Source organism: Eptatretus burgeri, chromosome 4 (assembly GCF_056783735.1).
Source record: "Eptatretus burgeri isolate ZD-2024b chromosome 4, Ebu_testis_v1, whole genome shotgun sequence".
NCBI classification, from domain to species: Eukaryota; Metazoa; Chordata; class Myxini; order Myxiniformes; family Myxinidae; genus Eptatretus; species Eptatretus burgeri.
The window spans coordinates 139,196,266-139,215,968 of record NC_140964.1 but is presented as its reverse complement, the minus strand read 5'-3'; the positions used below and the strand labels follow the sequence as shown (position 1 = coordinate 139,215,968).

The window sequence follows — 19,703 nt, the reverse complement described above, 5'->3', positions numbered from 1 at the left end:
GTGGCGAGGGGAGGCGGCGTTGAGGGGGAGGTGGCTAGGGCAGGCGGCGTTGAGGGCAAGGTGGCGAGGGCAGGTGGCGGTGAGGGGAGGTGGCGAGGGCAGGCGGCGGTGAGGGGGGAGGCGAGGCGGTGGTGAGGGGAGGTGGCGGTGAGGGGTAGAGAGGGGAGGCGGCGGTGAGGGGTGTGGCGAGGGCAGGCGGCGGTGAGGGGGTGGCGAGGAGAGGCGGTGGTGAGGGGAGGTGGCGGTGAGGGGGTAGAGAGGGGAGGCGGCGGTGAGGGGTGTGGCGAGGGCAGGCGGCGGTGAGGGGGGTGGTGAGAGAAGGCGGTGAGGGGGGTGGCGTGGACAGGCGTCGGTGAGGACAGGTGGTGGCAAGGGCAGGTGGCGGTGAGGGGAGTGGTGGCATGGGCAGGCAGCGGTGAGGGCAGTGGCAATGGCAGGGATTGGTCAGGTGGGTACCCTGTACTTGCCGCACTTTTCTCATCCCCACTCCCCCCACACTCCCTATTAAATTGACTCATTGGCTTGACATATTAATTTAATCTGAATGGTGGTGTCGGTGCAGCACAGGCATTGTGGACCAAATATCCTTGTGAATTCCCGTTACATCTTCGTGGCAGGCTCATCCAAAGCTTGGCACCAACAGGCAGTCAACTTGTTCGCCTGCCCCTAAATCCGGCCTTGGCCCCACTATATCTGTGTAATAATAGGCTAATGCTGTCTGTCTGTCTGGCCCATCCTGAAACACAGAAACGCTCCTTGGAGAGGAAAAAATAAAATTAAATAAAAGCTGTTTCAAATTAATCCAAACCTGCGGAAAAATTACAATTTTTTTCAATCGGATAAAAATTTGAACCTGGGTGGTGTGTAACAACAGACCGCTGCTTCGATATCTTTGCTGTTAAATATGATGATTTTGGAATTTGACACGCTACATCCATGTGCATAATAATATGCTGGTTCATCCATACGTTTGTGTGTAACATTCCTTCCACCCGTGAAAGATATCATTCGACCGCCATGTTGGTCATGTCAAAGGGGTCTACAAGCGATTAAAGGTGTGAAGGTCTAAAGAGTGGAAAGGAGTTTTGCAGTCTTCATGGTTCGAAAGGGAGAAAATGGATGGAAAGGGTCCGAGGGGTGTCAGTGTTCCAAATGGTATAATGTGTCTTTGGGGTCATAGGGGTTTGCAGGGTCTTGAGAGAAAAGGTTGGGGTAAATATATGCTGAATGTAACAAAAGCACACTTGCTAAACCAAGCACAGCATGCCAAATCTGAACATCATATCACATCCCTCACTGGAGGTGAGCTTTCAGGAACATTCTCGTAGCAGGATGAAGATCGTTCAAATAGTGCCACAGAGGGGATGGCTGAAAGGGATGGAAGAAAAAATAATTTACTTGTCATTTAACTTCCTGAATCTTCTGCAAATACTCTCAAAGTTTGGCAGAAAGTGGACTTTAAATATGTTGCAGAATTCACAAAGATAGGAACACAGAAGGAATATTTGTAAACAATGTCATAAGGCTGGAGTTATGGACACGGACACGGACACGGACACACACACACACGTTAGACGACCCCCCGGCTCTTCATATGCCACACTTCCAAAATCAACCTGCATCGTTTGTTGGATGTCATGTCTCGGACACCGGTCCCATCAAAGTCAACGGTGGACAAACACACACAATACACACCTCTGATGAAAATAGAGAAAATTGGATGGTGCAAACAGCTGGATAAGTTGAACATCAAACAGCACTCAATCCCGTGCACAACATCCAACGAGAACCCCAACACTCGCACAACCAACACCTCATCATGCTCAACCCGGACACGAAACCAGCCGTGTTCGTGCCTTGCAAACACAAAAACAATCGCACACACGTGCTCACTCACACACATACAACACCAGATCACGTGTTAGTAAAAACAAAACAAACAAAAAAGATCCAAGCACCCCTTCGATGATGTGATTTGACGTTTGTTTTTGATTTTGTAAGATAAAAAAGCACTCCTCCATTTGACCTCGAGCACCAGCACGTGACCGGAAATGAGCGGTCGTATCGAAATAAAAACCGGACACGTGTCGAGGCTCGGGGGTCTATGTGCCTGATGAGGCCGGCGGAACGTTCCCTGAGAGCGGATCTGCTCTCGCTTTTTTGCTCAAATTAGCAGAGTTTGTCTCGTTTTTACTTTTGGTTGGAAGCTTCCTCTTCTAAAAATATATATTGTTACGGTTGTGGAAATTCGCATTACACCATAAAGGGTCCTCAGGTGAGATATATCGGTAAGTTCATGTGGAGTTAGCCCAAACCCGTTGTGTAGAGGGGATATGTGCGATTCATCCGGGCTGCGATGCTTTGAGTTAGCCATTTTTCTTTCTCTATTGTTATTTTGGACCATTAAGCCACCAACAACTCAAACACCACCCTTGCCTTTTTACCTCCACAACTCCATCCGGCAAACATCGCTTCACCGCCATTCCCAAACGACGCCCGCCAACCACCAAACCACCACAGCAAATCCCCCACCGCCTTCGCCTATCTCCTTCTACAACCATTGACCACACCACCAGTCAACATCAAACGTCGTGCTGTCCAGGGCCCGTACGATAATTATAATTGATGCCGAACGCGTCGAGCCGCGGGTACGAATGCGTTCCTCTCAGGGAGAAATTCGGATCAGGAAGGGTTCACGCCCCTTTTTCTCCGTCCAATGGGCGAGCGTCGGGCGGTATGGCCCCGCTTCCAAGCGCGATGAATGTGGATTCTTCACGGGAGAGAATTCGGATCAAAAGAGGCTCACGCCCCTTTTTGCCACACCAATGGCTGAACAGAGGGTGGCGTGGCCCCGCCTCCAATGACGTTTTGATCCTAAAATCTGCATACAGGCTCCTCCTCCAGTCTATAAAGACTCGAGCACAAGGCGACGCGTGCGGTTCGGGTCGAGTGAAGACGGAGGTCGTCGTCGAGGTTGGAGAGTTGGAGTGTGGTGTCGTCTAGTCGCTGGTCACTGGGCTCGTCTCGTCGTGGAATCAACCCACCTTCGTTCTCACAAGCGACCAAGCCAGCCAGCCATTCCCCTCGCTCGACCCTGAGCATGAACAATTTCCCCCCCCCCATCCGCGCTGAGATAGTGCCAGTGGCCCCGTTCCTTCCCCACCATAACCGTGGTGCTGACCCAACCGTGCTGGCACGGAGCACGCCGGAGAGGGCTCACCGACCACGCCAGGGGCACGGAGTTAGGGCGCAGCTGCGCGGACATTGCGGCTTGCCCGCCAGCGCGTCACGAGGACGCGGATAAGACCTTTTCGGTCTCGTGGACCTGGCCGCTCCTCCAGGCTCTGCGCACATTTGGTCCACGGACCTGTCTGCCTCCTTGCCTGTGAAGGTGGCTTTCGTTTCCTTTGCTTTTGAATGAATGCTGTGGCGCCGTCCGACAAGTATAATTCTTTAAGTGTTGTAAATAATTATAGTCGGTAGTAGTGCTTTTGCTTTCATTGCATTTTGTGTCCTTGCATTACTGTATGGCGGTGAATACGTGCTTGTGCGTGTGAAATAAATGTGCATTGTGTGAACTGTTTCCCGTTTCGTTGCATCCTTTTTCTCCCCTTATTGAAAGCTCCGTCTTGCATCACGTAAGGGATTGATAGTGGGTTTAAAACACCCGGTAAATAATCTGAACCGTCGAGGTCGATTGATAACTCCGCTCGGTTATCCCTGCAGCACGGAACGAGCCACTTAAGCGGTTCGTGTCCGGAGTCAACTTGCGGCGTGGTACAACTCCTCGGTATACTACTCGTGCGGGTACTTAGGTATATCAACATTCGGCGATTCACCCTATATCGCGCGGGTAGAATGCGGACTGGGTTGTGGTGAGGTTAAACCCCCACCCGTGGCTCGCTCCTTGGCGGTAGTTCCAAGAGGGTCACGACTGAATTGTCCGTTCCGGTGGGCGACGTGTCGCAATTTGAGTTACGTGGCCGATCGCACGCCGGACGGGTCAGAATTCACAACAATATATATATATATATATATATAAATATATATATATATATATATATATATATATATATATATATATATATATCTTCTTATTTCGGCTGCTCCCGTTAGGGGTCGCCACAGCGGATCATCCGTATGATCCGCATAGTGATTTGGCACATGTTTTACGCCGGATGCCCTTCCTGACGCAACCCTGGTCGCCTCTTACGACACAGGGATATGGTACACCTATTTTAACCGGGGTATACACCGGCCCAGTAAACTGGTGCTCATTTCGCCGACCTTGGAAGGATGACAGGCTGAGTCAACCTCCTGGTGTATTAATTCAGTGGCTCAACGTGGCTTGAACTCAGGACGTTTTGGATCCTAAGCCGCTGCCCTAACCACTGCACCAACACCAGGATATATATATATATATATATATATATATATATATATATATATATATATATATATATATATATATATATATATATATATATATATATATATATATATATATATATTGTTACGGATTCGCGCCCGCCGGCGTGCTGACGGCCACGTTACTCGAATCGCGGCACGTCGCCCACCGGACGGCCAATCCAGTCGTGACCCTCTCGGACTAACGCCGGGAACCAGTCACGGGTGGACCTTTCGGTCTCACCGCGATCGAGCCAATCGGCCCCCGCGTGGGATAGGGTTGCTCGCCAAATTCGACCTACCTAAGTACCCACACGGAGGGTAGACCGGGCGATCGCACCTCGCCGCAGGTCGACTTCGGACACGGGCCACTTAAGCGACCCGTTCCGTACTATCGGGATAACCGAGCGGTGTTATTCGTCGACCTCGACGGTTCGATTAATTATCGGGCGTATTCAGCCCACTACCAACCCTTTACGTGAAGCAAGATGAGGATTCAATGAAAGAAATGACGAAGCGAAGCGGGAAACAGTTCAACACAAAGCACATTTATTCGCGATGAACGGAAAGCACACATATTCAATTCCACCAAAAGCACATAGAAAAGAGGAAGACAAAAAGAAACACAATGCAATTTTACACAAAAAGCAAATGCGACAATGCAGATCTAATACCGACTACGCGAGCACACGGCAACACTTATACAATTTTACTTCACAGACGGCGCCGACAACACATACCCAAAACCAAGAAAAAGAACACCCTCAAGGATGAGGCGGGCCTGAGGCCGAGACCGGGTCGGGCCTACCCGTCTGGTGATGAGACGCGGAGCGGCGATGGTGCCTCAACTCCGCGGGCCTCGCGGGCAGTGTCTGGTAGGGGGTGGGAAAGGGGCCCCCTTGGTCGCACTATCTCAGCGCGGGGGGAAACAGGAGGGGGTTGCTGATGCTCGGGGAAAGGAGGATTTCTACTCTGCCTCGAGTCCCGCGACGAGCGTCTCCACCTCGACCAGGTCGCGCCGTCGGCCTCCCTGGTGTGCAGCTCCCGGCACGACGCGAGCACCCCCTCGTCTGCCCTCGCCGCCTCTCCACAGCTCCGTCCCCTTCGCTCCGACTCCAACGCACACGACGACGACCAACTCCTTCTTGCTTCTTCTTCCCAACTCCACCGACTGCGAAGTCTTAACTCCCTCTTGACTGACGAACGCGGTCGCTTATATAAGCCCCGTGGCTTCGCTCTCTCATCTTTGACCCCCTGCCTTCGACCTTTCACCTCGCTCCCCATTGGCCCGAGAAAAAGTGGGCGTGAATGCATTTTGATCCATAAATTTGCATATAGCGACCGCCCTCCAACGCCCTGGAGGCGGGGCCAAATCGCCCCTCGCTCACCGATTGGACGGAACAAAAGTGGGCGTGTGTCGTTTTTGATCCGTTTTTGGAGCTGAAAATCCGTGGTTTTGTACACGCTGTTCGGCGCGCGCCCTGCACGAGTCCAACACCGGTACCCACAAGCGGCGCAAGAACGGTGGCGATGCGACGGTTGCGAGGTGTGACGTGAAGCGGCTCCGCGGTGGGTGGTTGATGTTGTGGTTGGTGGTGGTAACAATGGCGGTTGGTCCAAAATAAAGATAGTAAAAGAAAAACGGCTATCCTGAAGAGTCGCAGCACGCATAAATGACATGTATTCCCTCTAGACAACGGGTTTGGGCCTAACTACACATATACTTACCGAGATACCTCACCGAAGGGACCTGAATGGTGGTTTGCGAATTTGGTAACCACAACAATATATATATATATATATATATATATATATATATATATATATATATATATATATATATATATATATATATATATATATATATATGTGTGTGTATGAACGATACATCTGACTTCCATGTGGAACGTGATTATGTGGGTGCTATTCGAGGCCTGAGGACCAGCCCAGACTTATCTGTAAACCTGATGAAGGGCCCGGAGTTGTCGTTATGAACAAATGTGATTACATGGAAAGATGCTTGGAGTTCTGAACAACGAAACAAAGTTCAAATTACTAGGCAATGTGGCTCATTGCGACCGCACAGGTGCGCTTGAACGGAAATTGCAAACACGTTAACTGCAATTGTGTAAAAGCAAAGAACTCCCACGTGATGTATGTGAGCGGATCCGTCCACATGATTCACAGCGTCCTCGGATGTACGGATGACCCAAAATACATAAAGGCGGCGTCCCACTACGTCCGATACTATCTATGGTTGGTTCTGCTCAGCATAAACTCTCCAAGTGGTTGAGTTAATTCTTGCAACCTGATCTCGAGGAATTCTCCGAGTATGCAATCAAGGTTGCTAAAACCAAGCACGAGTTGGAGCGGGACTAGAATACTGTGACCGTACGTGCTCCTTTGACATATCCAGCATGTTCACGAACGTTCCTCTCCAAGAAACCATCGATATATGTACGGCATCGTCGTTTCATAGCAACGTTGAACCACCCTGTATCTCTGAAGCCGTCTTTGTGGAACTCATAAATGAGGCAACATGAGCAGTGGAGTTCAACAGCTTCAATGACAAGTATACGCAAGTAGACGGAGGAGCGATGGGATCACCATTGGCTCCACCGCTCGCAAATATTTTTGTCAGCGTCACGAGAAGTGCTCCATGACATGAACGTTAGACCTACGGTATACTTCCGACATGTGGACTACCTACACGTTTGCAATTTTCAATACTCCTTCCGCCTGCAGTGACTTCTTCGTACGTCTCGATGCTCTCCGTACGTGTCGATGCTCTGTCCTGCATTAAAGTTTACGTGCGAGACCGAGCGGTCAAATGCACTTTCCTTTCTAGACGTGTTCGTCAAGAAGACAGAGGATGGATTCTCGACGACAAATCGCAAGGCTACCTTCACTGGGCAGTAAACACGGTGGGACACCAACTCAACACGCTACAACGTTGCCCTCATGAATACCCTTGTTAACACAGCGTGGGTCATAGTGAACGCAGTGAGCTTCATACTGAACACGTGCACATGAGAGAATAGGAAACAACAACAACAACAACAACACAATACCCCTGGCAATTTAGAATCCGGGTCGTTGGCTATGACCCTTTTGCTTCCGGTTGTTTTTGAACGCTGTGCGGTGTATAAACATGATTGGGTTTTATTTCTATCTTGTGAATATTACTTCATGCGTGCACATGAGAGAATAGGAAACAACAAAAACAACACAATACCCTGGCAATTTGGAATCTGTGTCGTTGGCTATGACCCTTTTGCTTCCGTTTTTTTTTTTTTGTTTCCGGTTTTTGTCATGGGGAATGATGCATGCCTCGAGATAAAGGCATCGTCGGAGACATGAAAGACCCAAATAATATCAGACATGGTGTATATTTCCTCCACTGATTTTAATAAAGATATCTCCCGCATCAGCAGAAAATAATTTTTTATCGTGATTTACGTTATTTGATCGCTGATCCCGAATCCAGGCCGAAGTAACCGGAAATTGTGTATACAGTTGTGAACAAGTTATAGGTAAAGTCAGAAGTGAATGTAAGAAGAATTCTATGTTCGCTTCAAGTATTTTTTTTTCAGATGAGATCCTGTTCTAGGCGGTGTAGTTGTCGTTGTGAAGGTAATGTTGAGGTAATATTAATTTTTTTAGATGAGATCCTGTTCTTGGTGGTGCAGTTGTTGTTGTGAAGGTAATGTTGAGGTAATAATTTTTTTAGATGAGATCCTGTTCTAGGCGGTGTAGTTGTTGTGAAGGTAATGTTGAGGTAATATTTATTTTTTTAGATGAGATCCTGTTCTTGGTGGTGTGGTTGTTGTGAAGGTAATGTTGAGGTAATATTTCTTTTTTCAGATGAGATCCTGTTCTAGGTGGTGTGGTTGTTGTTGTGAAGGTAATGTTGAGGAATTTTTTTTTTTTTTCAGATGAGATCCTGTTCTCGGCGGTGTCGTTGTAAAGGTAATGTTGAGGTAATATTAATTTTTTTTTTTGATGAGATCCTGTTCTTGGTGGTGTAGTTGTTGTGAAGGTAATGTTGAGGTAATATTCATTTTTTTTTAGATGAGATCCTGTTCTAGGCGGTGTAGTTGTTATTGTGAAGGTCATGTTGAGGTAATATTTATTTTTTTGGATGAGATCCTGTTCTCGGCGGTGTAGTTGTTGTGAAGGTAATGTTGAGGTAATATTAATTTTTTTTTAGATGAGATCCTGTTCTAAGCAGTACAGTGTAGTTGTTGTTGTGAAGGTAATGTTGAGGAAATTTTATTTTTTTTCAAATGAGATCCTGTTCTCGGCGGTGTAGTTGTTGTTGTGAAGGTAATGTTGAGGTAATATTAATTTTTTTTAGATGAGATCCTGTTCTAGGCAGTGTAGTTGTTGTGAAGGTAATGTTAAGGTAATATTTAAGTGTTCAGATGAGATCTTGTTCTGGGTTGTTGCAGTTGTTGTTGTGAAGGTAATGTTGAGGTAATAATAATTTTTTTAGATGAGAACCTGTTCTAGACCGTGTAGTTGTTGTTGTGAAGGTAATGTTGAGGTAATATTTATTTTTTCAGATGAGATCCTGTTCTCGGTGGTGTAGTTGTTGTTGAGGTATCATGTTGAGGTAATATTTATTTGTTTAGATGAGATCCTGTTCTAGGTGGTGTGGTTGTTGTTGTGAAGGTAATGTTGAGGAATTTTTTTTTCAGATGAGATCCTGTTCTCGGCGGTGTCGTTGTAAAGGTAATGTTGAGGTAATATTAATTTTTTTGATGAGATCCTGTTCTTGGTGGTGTAGTTGTTGTGAAGGTAATGTTGAGGTAATATTCATTTTTTTAGATGAGATCCTGTTCTAGGTGGTGTAGTTGTTATTGTGAAGGTCATGTTGAGGTAATATTTATTTTTTCAGATGAGATCCTGTTCTAGGTGGTGTAGTTGTTGTTGTGAAGGTAATGTTGAGGTAATATTTTTTTTTCAGATGAGATCCTGTTCTCGGCGGTGTTGTTGTTGTGAAGGTAATGTTGAGGTAATATTTTTTTTTTTTTCAGATGAGATCCTGTTCTCGGCGGTGTCGTTGTAAAGGTAATGTTGAGGTAATATTAATTTTTTTTTTTGATGAGATCCTGTTCTTGGTGGTGTAGTTGTTGTGAAGGTAATGTTGAGGTAATATTCATTTTTTTTTTAGATGAGATCCTGTTCTAGGCGGTGTAGTTGTTATTGTGAAGGTCATGTTGAGGTAATATTTATTTTTTCAGATGAGATCCTGTTCTAGGTGGTGTAGTTGTTGTTGTGAAGGTAATGTTGAGGTAATATTTTTTTTTCAGATGAGATCCTGTTCTCGGCGGTGTTGTTGTTGTGAAGGTAATGTTGAGGTAATATTTTTTTTTTTTTCAGATGAGATCCTGTTCTCGGCGGTGTAGTTGTTGTTGTGAAGGAAATGTTGAGGTAATATTAATTTTTTTTTAGATGAGATCCTGTTCTAGGCGGTGTAGTTGTTGTTGTGAAGGTAATGTTGAGGTAATATTAATTTTTTTTAGATGAGATCCTGTTCTTGGTGGTGCAGTTGTTGTTGTGAAGGTAATGTTGAGGTAATATTAATTTTTTTATATGAGATCCTGTTCTAGGCGGTGTAGTTGTTGTTGTGAGGGATAATGTTGAGGTAATATTTATTTTTTTAGATGAGATCCTGTTCTTGGTGGTGTGGTTGTTGTGAAGGTAATGTTGAGGTAATATTTCTTTTTTCAGATGAGATCCTGTTCTAGGTGGTGTGGTTGTTGTTGTGAAGGTAATGTTGAGGAATTTTTTTTTTTCAGATGAGATCCTGTTCTCGGCGGTGTCGTTGTAAAGGTAATGTTGAGGTAATATTAATTTTTTTTTTGATGAGATCCTGTTCTCGGCGGTGTTGTTGTTGTGAAGGTAATGTTGAGGTAATATTAATTTTTTTAGATGAAATCCTGTTCTCGGCGGTGTAGTTGTTGTTGTGAAGGTAATGTTGAGGTAATATTAATTTTTTTTTAGATGAGATCCTGTTCTTGGTGGTGCAGTTGTTGTTGTGAAGGTAATGTTGAGATAATATTATTTTTTTTTAGATGAGATCCTGTTCTAGGCGGTGTAGTTGTTGGTGTGAAGGTAATGTTGAAGTAATATTAATTTTTTTAGATGAGATCCTGTTCTTGGTGGTGCAGTTGTTGTTGTGAAGGTAATGTTGAGGTAATATTAATTTTTTTAGATGAGATCCTGTTCTTGGTGGTGCAGTTGTTGTTGTGAAGGTCATGTTGAGGTAATATTAATTTTTTTAGATGAGATCCTGTTCTAGGCGGTGTAGTTGTTGTTGTGAAGGTAATGTTGAGGTAATATTTATTTTTTTAGATGAGATCCTGTTCTTGGTGATGTGGTTGTTGTGAAGGTAATGTTGAGGTAATATTTCTTTTTTCAGATGAGATCCTGTTCTAGGTGGTGTAGGTGTTGTTGTGAAGGTAATGTTGAGGAATTTTTTTTTTTTCAGATGAGATCCTGTTCTCGGCGGTGTCGTTGTAAAGGTAATGTTGAAGTAATATTAATTTTTTTTTTTGATGAGATCCTGTTCTAGGTGGTGTAGTTGTTATTGTGAAGGTAATGTTGAGGTAATATTTATTTTTTCAGATGAGATCCTGTTCTTGGTGGTGTAGTTGTTGTTGTGAAGGTAATGTTGAGGTAATAATTTTTTTAGATGAGATCCTGTTCTAGGCGGTGTAGTTGTTGTGAAGGTAATGTTGAGGTAATATTTATTTTTTTAGATGAGATCCTGTTCTTGGTGGTGTGGTTGTTGTGAAGGTAATGTTGAGGTAATATTTCTTTTTTCAGATGAGATCCTGTTCTAGGTGGTGTGGTTGTTGTTGTGAAGGTAATGTTGAGGAATTTTTTTTTTTTTTCAGATGAGATCCTGTTCTCGGCGGTGTCGTTGTAAAGGTAATGTTGAGGTAATATTAATTTTTTTTTTTGATGAGATCCTGTTCTTGGTGGTGTAGTTGTTGTGAAGGTAATGTTGAGGTAATATTCATTTTTTTTAGATGAGATCCTGTTCTAGGTGGTGTAGTTGTTATTGTGAAGGTCATGTTGAGGTAATATTTATTTTTTCAGATGAGATCCTGTTCTAGGTGGTGTAGTTGTTGTTGTGAAGGTAATGTTGAGGTAATATTTTTTTTTCAGATGAGATCCTGTTCTCGGCGGTGTTGTTGTTGTGAAGGTAATGTTGAGGTAATATTTTTTTTTTTTTCAGATGAGATCCTGTTCTCGGCGGTGTAGTTGTTGTTGTGAAGGTAATGTTGAGGTAATATTAATTTTTTTTTTAGATGAGATCCTGTTCTAGGCGGTGTAGTTGTTGGTGTGAAGGTAATGTTGAAGTAATATTAATTTTTTTTAGATGAGATCCTGTTCTTGGTGGTGCAGTTGTTGTTGTGAAGGTAATGTTGAGGTAATATTAATTTTTTTATATGAGATCCTGTTCTAGGCGGTGTAGTTGTTGTTGTGAAGGTAATGTTGAGGTAATATTTATTTTTTTAGATGAGATCCTGTTCTTGGTGGTGTGGTTGTTGTGAAGGTAATGTTGAGGTAATATTTCTTTTTTCAGATGAGATCCTGTTCTAGGTGGTGTGGTTGTTGTTGTGAAGGTAATGTTGAGGAATTTTTTTTTTTCAGATGAGATCCTGTTCTCGGCGGTGTCGTTGTAAAGGTAATGTTGAGGTAATATTAATTTTTTTTTTGATGAGATCCTGTTCTTGGTGGTGTAGTTGTTGTGAAGGTAATGTTGAGGTAATATTCATTTTTTTTAGATGAGATCCTGTTCTAGGTGGTGTAGTTGTTATTGTGAAGGTCATGTTGAGGTAATATTTATTTTTTCAGATGAGAACCTGTTCTAGGTGGTGTAGTTGTTGTTGTGAAGGTAATGTTGAGGTAATATTTTTTTTTTCAGATGAGATCCTGTTCTCGGCGGTGTCGTTGTCGTTGTGAAGGTAATGTTGAGGTAATATTTATTTTTTTAGATGAGATCCTTCCTGTTCTTGGCGGTATATTGTTTTGTGAAGGTAATGTTGAGGTAATATTAATTTTTTTTTTAGATGAGATCCTGTTCTTGGCGGTGTAGTTGTCATTGTGAAGGTAATGTTGAGGTAATATTAATTTTTTTAGATGAGATCCTGTTCTAGGCGGTGTAGTTGTTGGTGTGAAGGTAATGTTGAAGTAATATTAATTTTTTTAGATGAGATCCTGTTCTTGGTGGTGCAGTTGTTGTTGTGAAGGTAATGTTGAGGTAATATTAATTTTTTTAGATGAGATCCTGTTCTTGGTGGTGCAGTTGTTGTTGTGAAGGTCATGTTGAGGTAATATTAATTTTTTTAGATGAGATCCTGTTCTAGGCGGTGTAGTTGTTGTTGTGAAGGTAATGTTGAGGTAATATTTATTTTTTTAGATGAGATCCTGTTCTTGGTGATGTGGTTGTTGTGAAGGTAATGTTGAGGTAATATTTCTTTTTTCAGATGAGATCCTGTTCTAGGTGGTGTGGTTGTTGTTGTGAAGGTAATGTTGAGGAATTTTTTTTTTTCAGATGAGATCCTGTTCTCGGCGGTGTCGTTGTAAAGGTAATGTTGAGGTAATATTAATTTTTTTTTTTGATGAGATCCTGTTCTAGGTGGTGTAGTTGTTATTGTGAAGGTAATGTTGAGGTAATATTTATTTTTTCAGATGAGATCCTGTTCTTGGTGGTGTAGTTGTTGTTGTGAAGGTAATGTTGAGGTAATATTTTTTTTTTAGATGAGATCCTGTTCTAGGCGGTGTAGTTGTTGTTGTGAAGGTAATGTTGAAGTAATATTAATTTTTTTAGATGAGATCCTGTTCTTGGTGGTGCAGTTGTTGTTGTGAAGGTAATGTTGAGGTAATATTAATTTTTTTTTTGATGAGATCCTGTTCTCGGCGGTGTAGTTGTTGTGAAGGTAATGTTGAGGTAATATTAATTTTTTTAGATGAGATCCTGTTCTCGGCGGTGTAGTTGTTGTTGTGAAGGTAATGTTGAGGTAATATTAATTTTTTTTAGATGAGATCCTGTTCTTGGTGGTGCAGTTGTTGTTGTGAAGGTAATGTTGAGATAATATTATTTTTTTTTAGATGAGATCCTGTTCTAGGCGGTGTAGTTGTTGTTGTGAAGGTAATGTTGAAGTAATATTAATTTTTTTTTAGATGAGATCCTGTTCTTGGTGGTGCAGTTGTTGTTGTGAAGGTAATGTTGAGGTAATATTAATTTTTTTAGATGAGATCCTGTTCGAGGCGGTGTAGTTGTTGTTGTGAAGGTAATGTTGAAGTAATATTAATTTTTTTAGATGAGATCCTGTTCTTGGTGGTGCAGTTGTTGTTGTGAAGGTAATGTTGAGGTAATATTAATTTTTTTAGATGAGATCCTGTTCGAGGCGGTGTAGTTGTTCTTGTGAAGGTAATGTTGAGGTAATATTTATTTTTTTAGATGAGATCCTGTTCTTGGTGGTGTGGTTGTTGTTGTGAAGGTAATGTTGAGGAATTTTTTTTTTTTTTTTCAGATGAGATCCTGTTCTCGGCGGAGTCGTTATGAAGGTAATGTTGAGGTAATATTAATTTTTTTTTTAGATGAGATCCTGTTCTTGGTGGTGTAGTTGTTGTGAAGGTAATGTTGAGGTAATATTAATTTTTTTTTAAAGATGAGATCCTGTTCCAGGTGGTGTAGTTGTTAATGTGAAGGCAATTTTGAGGTAATATTTATTTTTGCAGATGAGATCCTGTTCTAAGCAGTGTAGTTGTTGTTGTGAAGGTAATGTTGAGGTAATATTTATTTTTGCAGATGAGATCCTGCTTTAGGCGGTGTAGTTGTTGTTGTGAAGGTAATATTTATTTTTTCATAGCAAAAAGACCGTTTAATCTCATGTATTTAAGAAGCGAATGTAAGAAGCATTCTGCGTTCGTTTCTCGGCTTTGCCGAGTCCATATTATGTTCACCCTGTCTACTTGCTGCTGAAATTGAGCGCATTAATACCATTCTCCGGGGTAACGGCTATCCTGAGTGACTCATCTGTGGGTTCATACAGCGCAAAACTGCCACTCGGTCTGAGGACAATATATTTGGACCAGAAAAGTGTCTGGTTTATCTTGAGCTGCCATGGAGAGGAGGGAGGGGAGGGGGTGTGGTAGGGAGGGGAGGGGTGTGGTAGCGGGGGGGGGGAGTGGGACGGGGTGGGGAGAGGGAGCAGGGGGGCAGGAAGTGGGACTGGGTGGGGTGGGGTAGTGGGATGGGGTGGGGGCGGAGAGAGTGGGGCGGGACTGGGAGGAGCATGGCGGGGAGAGTCAGCGGGGCAGGGGGTGGGGAGTGAGGCGAGGGTGCAGGGAGTGTGGCGGGGAGAGTGAGCGGGGCGGGGAGAGTGAGCGGGGCAGGGGGGCAGGGAGTGGGGCGAGTCAGCGGGGCAGGGGGGGACGGGGAGTGGGGCGACGGTGCGGGGAGTGAGACTGGGTGGGGCGGAGAGTGGGGCGGGGCTGGAAGGAGCGTGGCAGAGAGAGGGAGCGTGGCGGGAGCGGGTCCTGAAAGGTAGTTTTGTAGTTAAAAGAAGAATGAGGTTTTAATCCTCGTTGTTGGAAGTTTCGTGATGATGATTAATAAAACAAAACGAGTGAAAATCACCTCATTAAATCAACAACCAAAGACCTCAACAAACATTGAATAAAAACTCCTTTAACTTCCCTTCATTTCCGTCATGAAGGAACAGAAAATTATTTTATATTTAAATTACCGTTTTTCACATCAGTTCCTCCCCGACCACGAGGACCTGGGTTGGAGTGAGCAAGGTTCACAGGAACATCAACCCGGAAATTCTTCTTCGTACTTCCGGGTAACTCACATTATTCTACTTCCTCCTTCGTATTCTTCTTTTCATTTTTAATGGCCTTTTGAGAGTAGCGAGGCTCTATATACGCCACGCAGCTGAACAACTCGGATATGGATACTGGAGGCTTATATTGCTCGCCCCGTTTCTTTCACGAATTTTAAAACTGCTCCACCGAATCGAGGGTTCTTCTGACTCGTGTGGAAAAAATGCAACCACTTAACGCACATCATTCATCACTCATCTCCGCTGCAGTGTTTTGACGGTTCATTGGCCAATTGTTGTCATGTGAACAACTGAAGCCACAGGTCGGCCATCTTACCACTCCATTCAACATTCATGGTGCCACAGGTCAGCCATTTTACCACTCCCATATTGTGCCACAGGTCAGCCATTTTACCACTCCCATTCCACATTCACGGTGCACGAGAGTGACACCTCTTTGTAATTACCTTTCGTTCAGTTGCTGTTCAATCGTCCACTGACACGAAGGTTGGAGGTACCCACAATCCTTTTCACGTCCATGAAGTTGGTCTCCTTTACCCGAGTAAAAGTTGTGGATTTTACCTGTCGGATTCCGTTCGTGTTTACCTTCCGAGTTGAGGGTGATTACCGGACGTCACATCACCTGTACCACTGAACTGAAAATAAAGAGTGCTCGTCGCCGTGAGTTCGAGGTCCACCTGGTTTGAACGTGTCTCAGATTGAAAACCCCAAATAAATGTTAAAACACCACTTTGTGCGGCAATAAAGTTCTCCAACCAGTTACAGGAAGGTTGTGGAAACACGTTGTGCAGGTATTTTAATTTGTTGATAAACAGGAACAGTGTCGTTTCACTCCGAAATGATCACTGCAGCATCGCAGCTTCTCATTCAGTGTTCATCACATGAACCCTGTTCGTAAGTCCATTTGTTGGAAGGTCGCAATTTGGTTTAGAACAGTTTTTCGTTCACCTGGATTTTAGGACTTTGGTCAGGTGAGTTTATGCGATTGAGCAGTGTCCGTCAGTCAGTCAGTCAGTCAGTCAGTAAGCACTTCATTCATTACCGCTTGAACCAAACATACGATTTTGATGAAACTTGTTCACTGGTTTCATATCTGATTGATAATGAAGGTGTATTAAACGCATCACAATCTGCACTCATTAAAAGGGGGTCTCACCAACCCCCCCCCACCCCCCTTTACCCCAAAATAGGAATTTTCTCTCTTATCCGAAACACCAAACGAAACTGCAAATACTACAAACTTCACCACAACCTTCATCACCCATGATGTGCCAAAGTTTGTTCATGACATGAAAAACAGTGTCTGAAGGGTCTGCAGGGGGTTTGAATAACTGTTGCTCCTGATGCAGGTGAGCTTTCAGACTCGTGGTTATATTTTTTTTAACAAAGGGAGGATTAACGGGGGAAGACTAATGAGTGTATTTATGTTCACGGCCACCAATAATCCCACCTTCTCGTCGGGACGGCCGTGGGAGGTTTGACCCAAGTGTTTTCATGAACCTGTTGGTGCCTGCAATTGCTGGACAGCTTGGAGGTGAGTGTGTGATTGGACATGCAGCTTAACGTCCATCCGAGAGACGACACTGTGGAAGAAAAAAAAATAATTATATTAATATACTTTCAATTATAATTGTTGCTGGTGTTTTATAAATTTAATTTTTATGCTGTAAGTCGAATTGGCTGTCAGTTATGCTTCCTTTTACCCAAGAGTCTTTTTACCTGAATGTTGATAAAAATGAATGTCTTGCTCTGGAATAAAGTGACCTGGTTGATAACAGTGCAACTTTTGCCATGATTATGTCATTCGCTTTTCACGTAGTGGATACGTATTGCAGTTGGAGTTCTTTTGCCTAATGCTTATCAGCCCCCTCCACTCTCACGAAAGTATATAAATGCCAGGAAATGTAATCTTAGCTTAGTGTAAATCATTGTGGATGTTTACCATCTCAGTGTTTGGACTCCGTGGTACCATATTAATAAAATTATCTGATGTAATGTACTTTCCGTTGCGGACAGTGAATTAATTGTTTCAAACAGATTGAGCAACAGGATTCACATGGAGTCAGTTAACTACAAAATTCTACAACAACACACACATTGATAATAACCATGCCTGCAGCAGATGTGGACATTCTCTCAGCTGCTCACTCTGCCAACGAATTGAACGTCTGTGCTTTCGATAATTCACTGACCGATGTTTGCTTGTGTGTTTGTGGATTTGTTTGTTGGCCTACTCCGACATTTCTGACACAATTGCGTACGGACTTGCTGCGGAGAATCAGCATAACCCTAATTAATTTGTAGCCATGTTTTTTTTTTATCTTTGCTGTCGGTCTTGGGGGTGAGGTGGGTGTGGTATGCAAATTTTCTATGTAAATGCGTATTGTGTCGTGATGCCTATAGGTGGGGGAGGGTATTACAAGTCCTCACCATTTACAGAACAGTATTCCTGTCCTCACGTTTTATTTACATATACATTTATGGAATTACAGTTTGGTTACACGCACCTTTGTAATATAAATCAAAGGACCCGAACAACTGCCTTCTGCCCTCTCTTTTGTCCCCCCCCCCTCTGTCCCAGCCCCATAGAGCCAATTTCTCCTCCTCATCCTTATTCTTCGCTCTCTGCAGATCTGGGTAAAATCACAAACTGGTCCAACATGTTGAACATGTCTTTCAATCCTGACAAATCTCACACTCTCACTCTATCTCTCCGAAAGGACCGTTTGTTACCCCCCCCCCCAATATACTTTCTCAACAATCCTCTTGAAGAAGTCCTTTCATTGAAGCTTCTTGGTCTCACTATCTGCCATGATCTGTCCTCGGAAAACCACATTTCCAAGCTGGCCTCCAAAGCCAGTCGCGTTATCAATCAGTTTAGGTCAAGCTTGGACCAAAGTCCGGAAAGCACTTTATGGCCACCATGTGTGTGTGTGCGTGTGTGTGTGTGTGTGTGTGTGTGTGTGTGTGTGTGTGTGTGTGTGTGTGTGTGTGTGTGTGTGTGTGTGTGTGTGTGTGTGTGTGTGTGTGTGTGTGTGTGTGTATATATTATATTTGTATATAATATATATATATATATATATATATATATATATATATATATATATATATATATATATATATATATATATATATATATATATATACTGAACAAAAATATAAACGCACCAAGCGATTGTTACTATTTTACCTCGAACTCATTAATACTAAATCTTCACAACAATTTGGTTATAGAATCCATGACAATTGAGCATTAAATTTCAAAGAGTTCCTTGAGAATTCTGGTGACAGTCTTTGCGCTACAACAGCCGACACAACCGAGGTGTCACTGTCAGAGTTCACACAGTCAGTAGCGGGTGTTGGCCTCCCTCAAGCTTGGCCTCCCTCAAGCGGTTACGCACCGTCTGGGCTGAAATGCGCCTGTTATGCAGCCCGACAGTCTCATCGGCAGTCCTCGTGGCCGGTCGGAGTCGATCCCGGAGATGTTGCAGCCTCATGTGACGATCCTGACCGGCGGTGGTCACACGTAGTCGCCGGGCATGTGGGCGGTTCACGGTGCTTCCAGTCTCTCTGAGGCGCGTTCTCAGGCGGCTAATGGTGGAGTGGTGGACATTGAAGTGTGCTGCAACGGCCCGTACTGACGTCCCAGCATTCAGCATGCCAATGGCGCGCTCCCTCAAGATTTGTGACATCTGTGGCATGTTGACATTTGGCACCAGTCCACATTTTGGGGAGGCCTTTTATAGGGCAAGCTATAGGGAGTGTTTGTGTCCTGGTCACGCTCACTGACCATCACTCTGTCAAGCCCCATGGTGCTCATGGGAAGGATTACTCAACGTGTGAGTCCACACACTCAGAGTGGTCAATTTCAATGGGAACATCTGTCTTGAGCAAAACAAAGGAACCATTGCTCAAACATATCATCGGTTTGACCATTTTCCCAAAATGGCAATCTTGACTTAGATATTTAGGTTGGTGCGTTTATATTTTTGTTCAGTATGTATATATATATATATATATATATATATATATATATATATATATATATATATGCTGCACTCAGCCCAGCATATACATATACAAATACATATATATATATATATATATATATATATATATATATATATGTATTTGTATATGTAAATATTCGTTGAGTGCAGCCCACCAGTGTTTAATAAATACTCATATAAGCACATGTAATACTTCCCTCTCCTGCCCCTCTTGCCTCCTGCTCCCCTTGTTGTGCGTTTCTGTGTGTTAGCACTCATGCGAACCTCGACAGTGTATATAAAAAAATATATAAAAAGCTTTACAAATAAAGCAATACTTCCACTCTCCATACCACCCTGAGTCAGCAGGACATGAAGAGCAGCAGAATGGAATAATTATTAACAAAATTGCAAAAATATGTGATGAAACTGATTT

The 19,703-nt window shown here is 43.4% G+C and overlaps 1 protein-coding gene across 1 annotated transcript in view; it reads right to left on the bottom strand.

The window, feature by feature from the left end:
* LOC147029236 (uncharacterized) overlaps window positions 1–15,316 on the bottom strand; it is a 72,878-nt gene extending 57,562 nt beyond the window's left edge. Inside the window, exon 1 of the mRNA XM_085876589.1 lies at window positions 15,180–15,316. The gene's annotated coding sequence lies outside the window, so the exon portion shown is untranslated. The remainder of the gene's footprint in view (window positions 1–15,179) is intronic.
* Window positions 15,317–19,703: the final 4,387 nt, after the last annotated feature.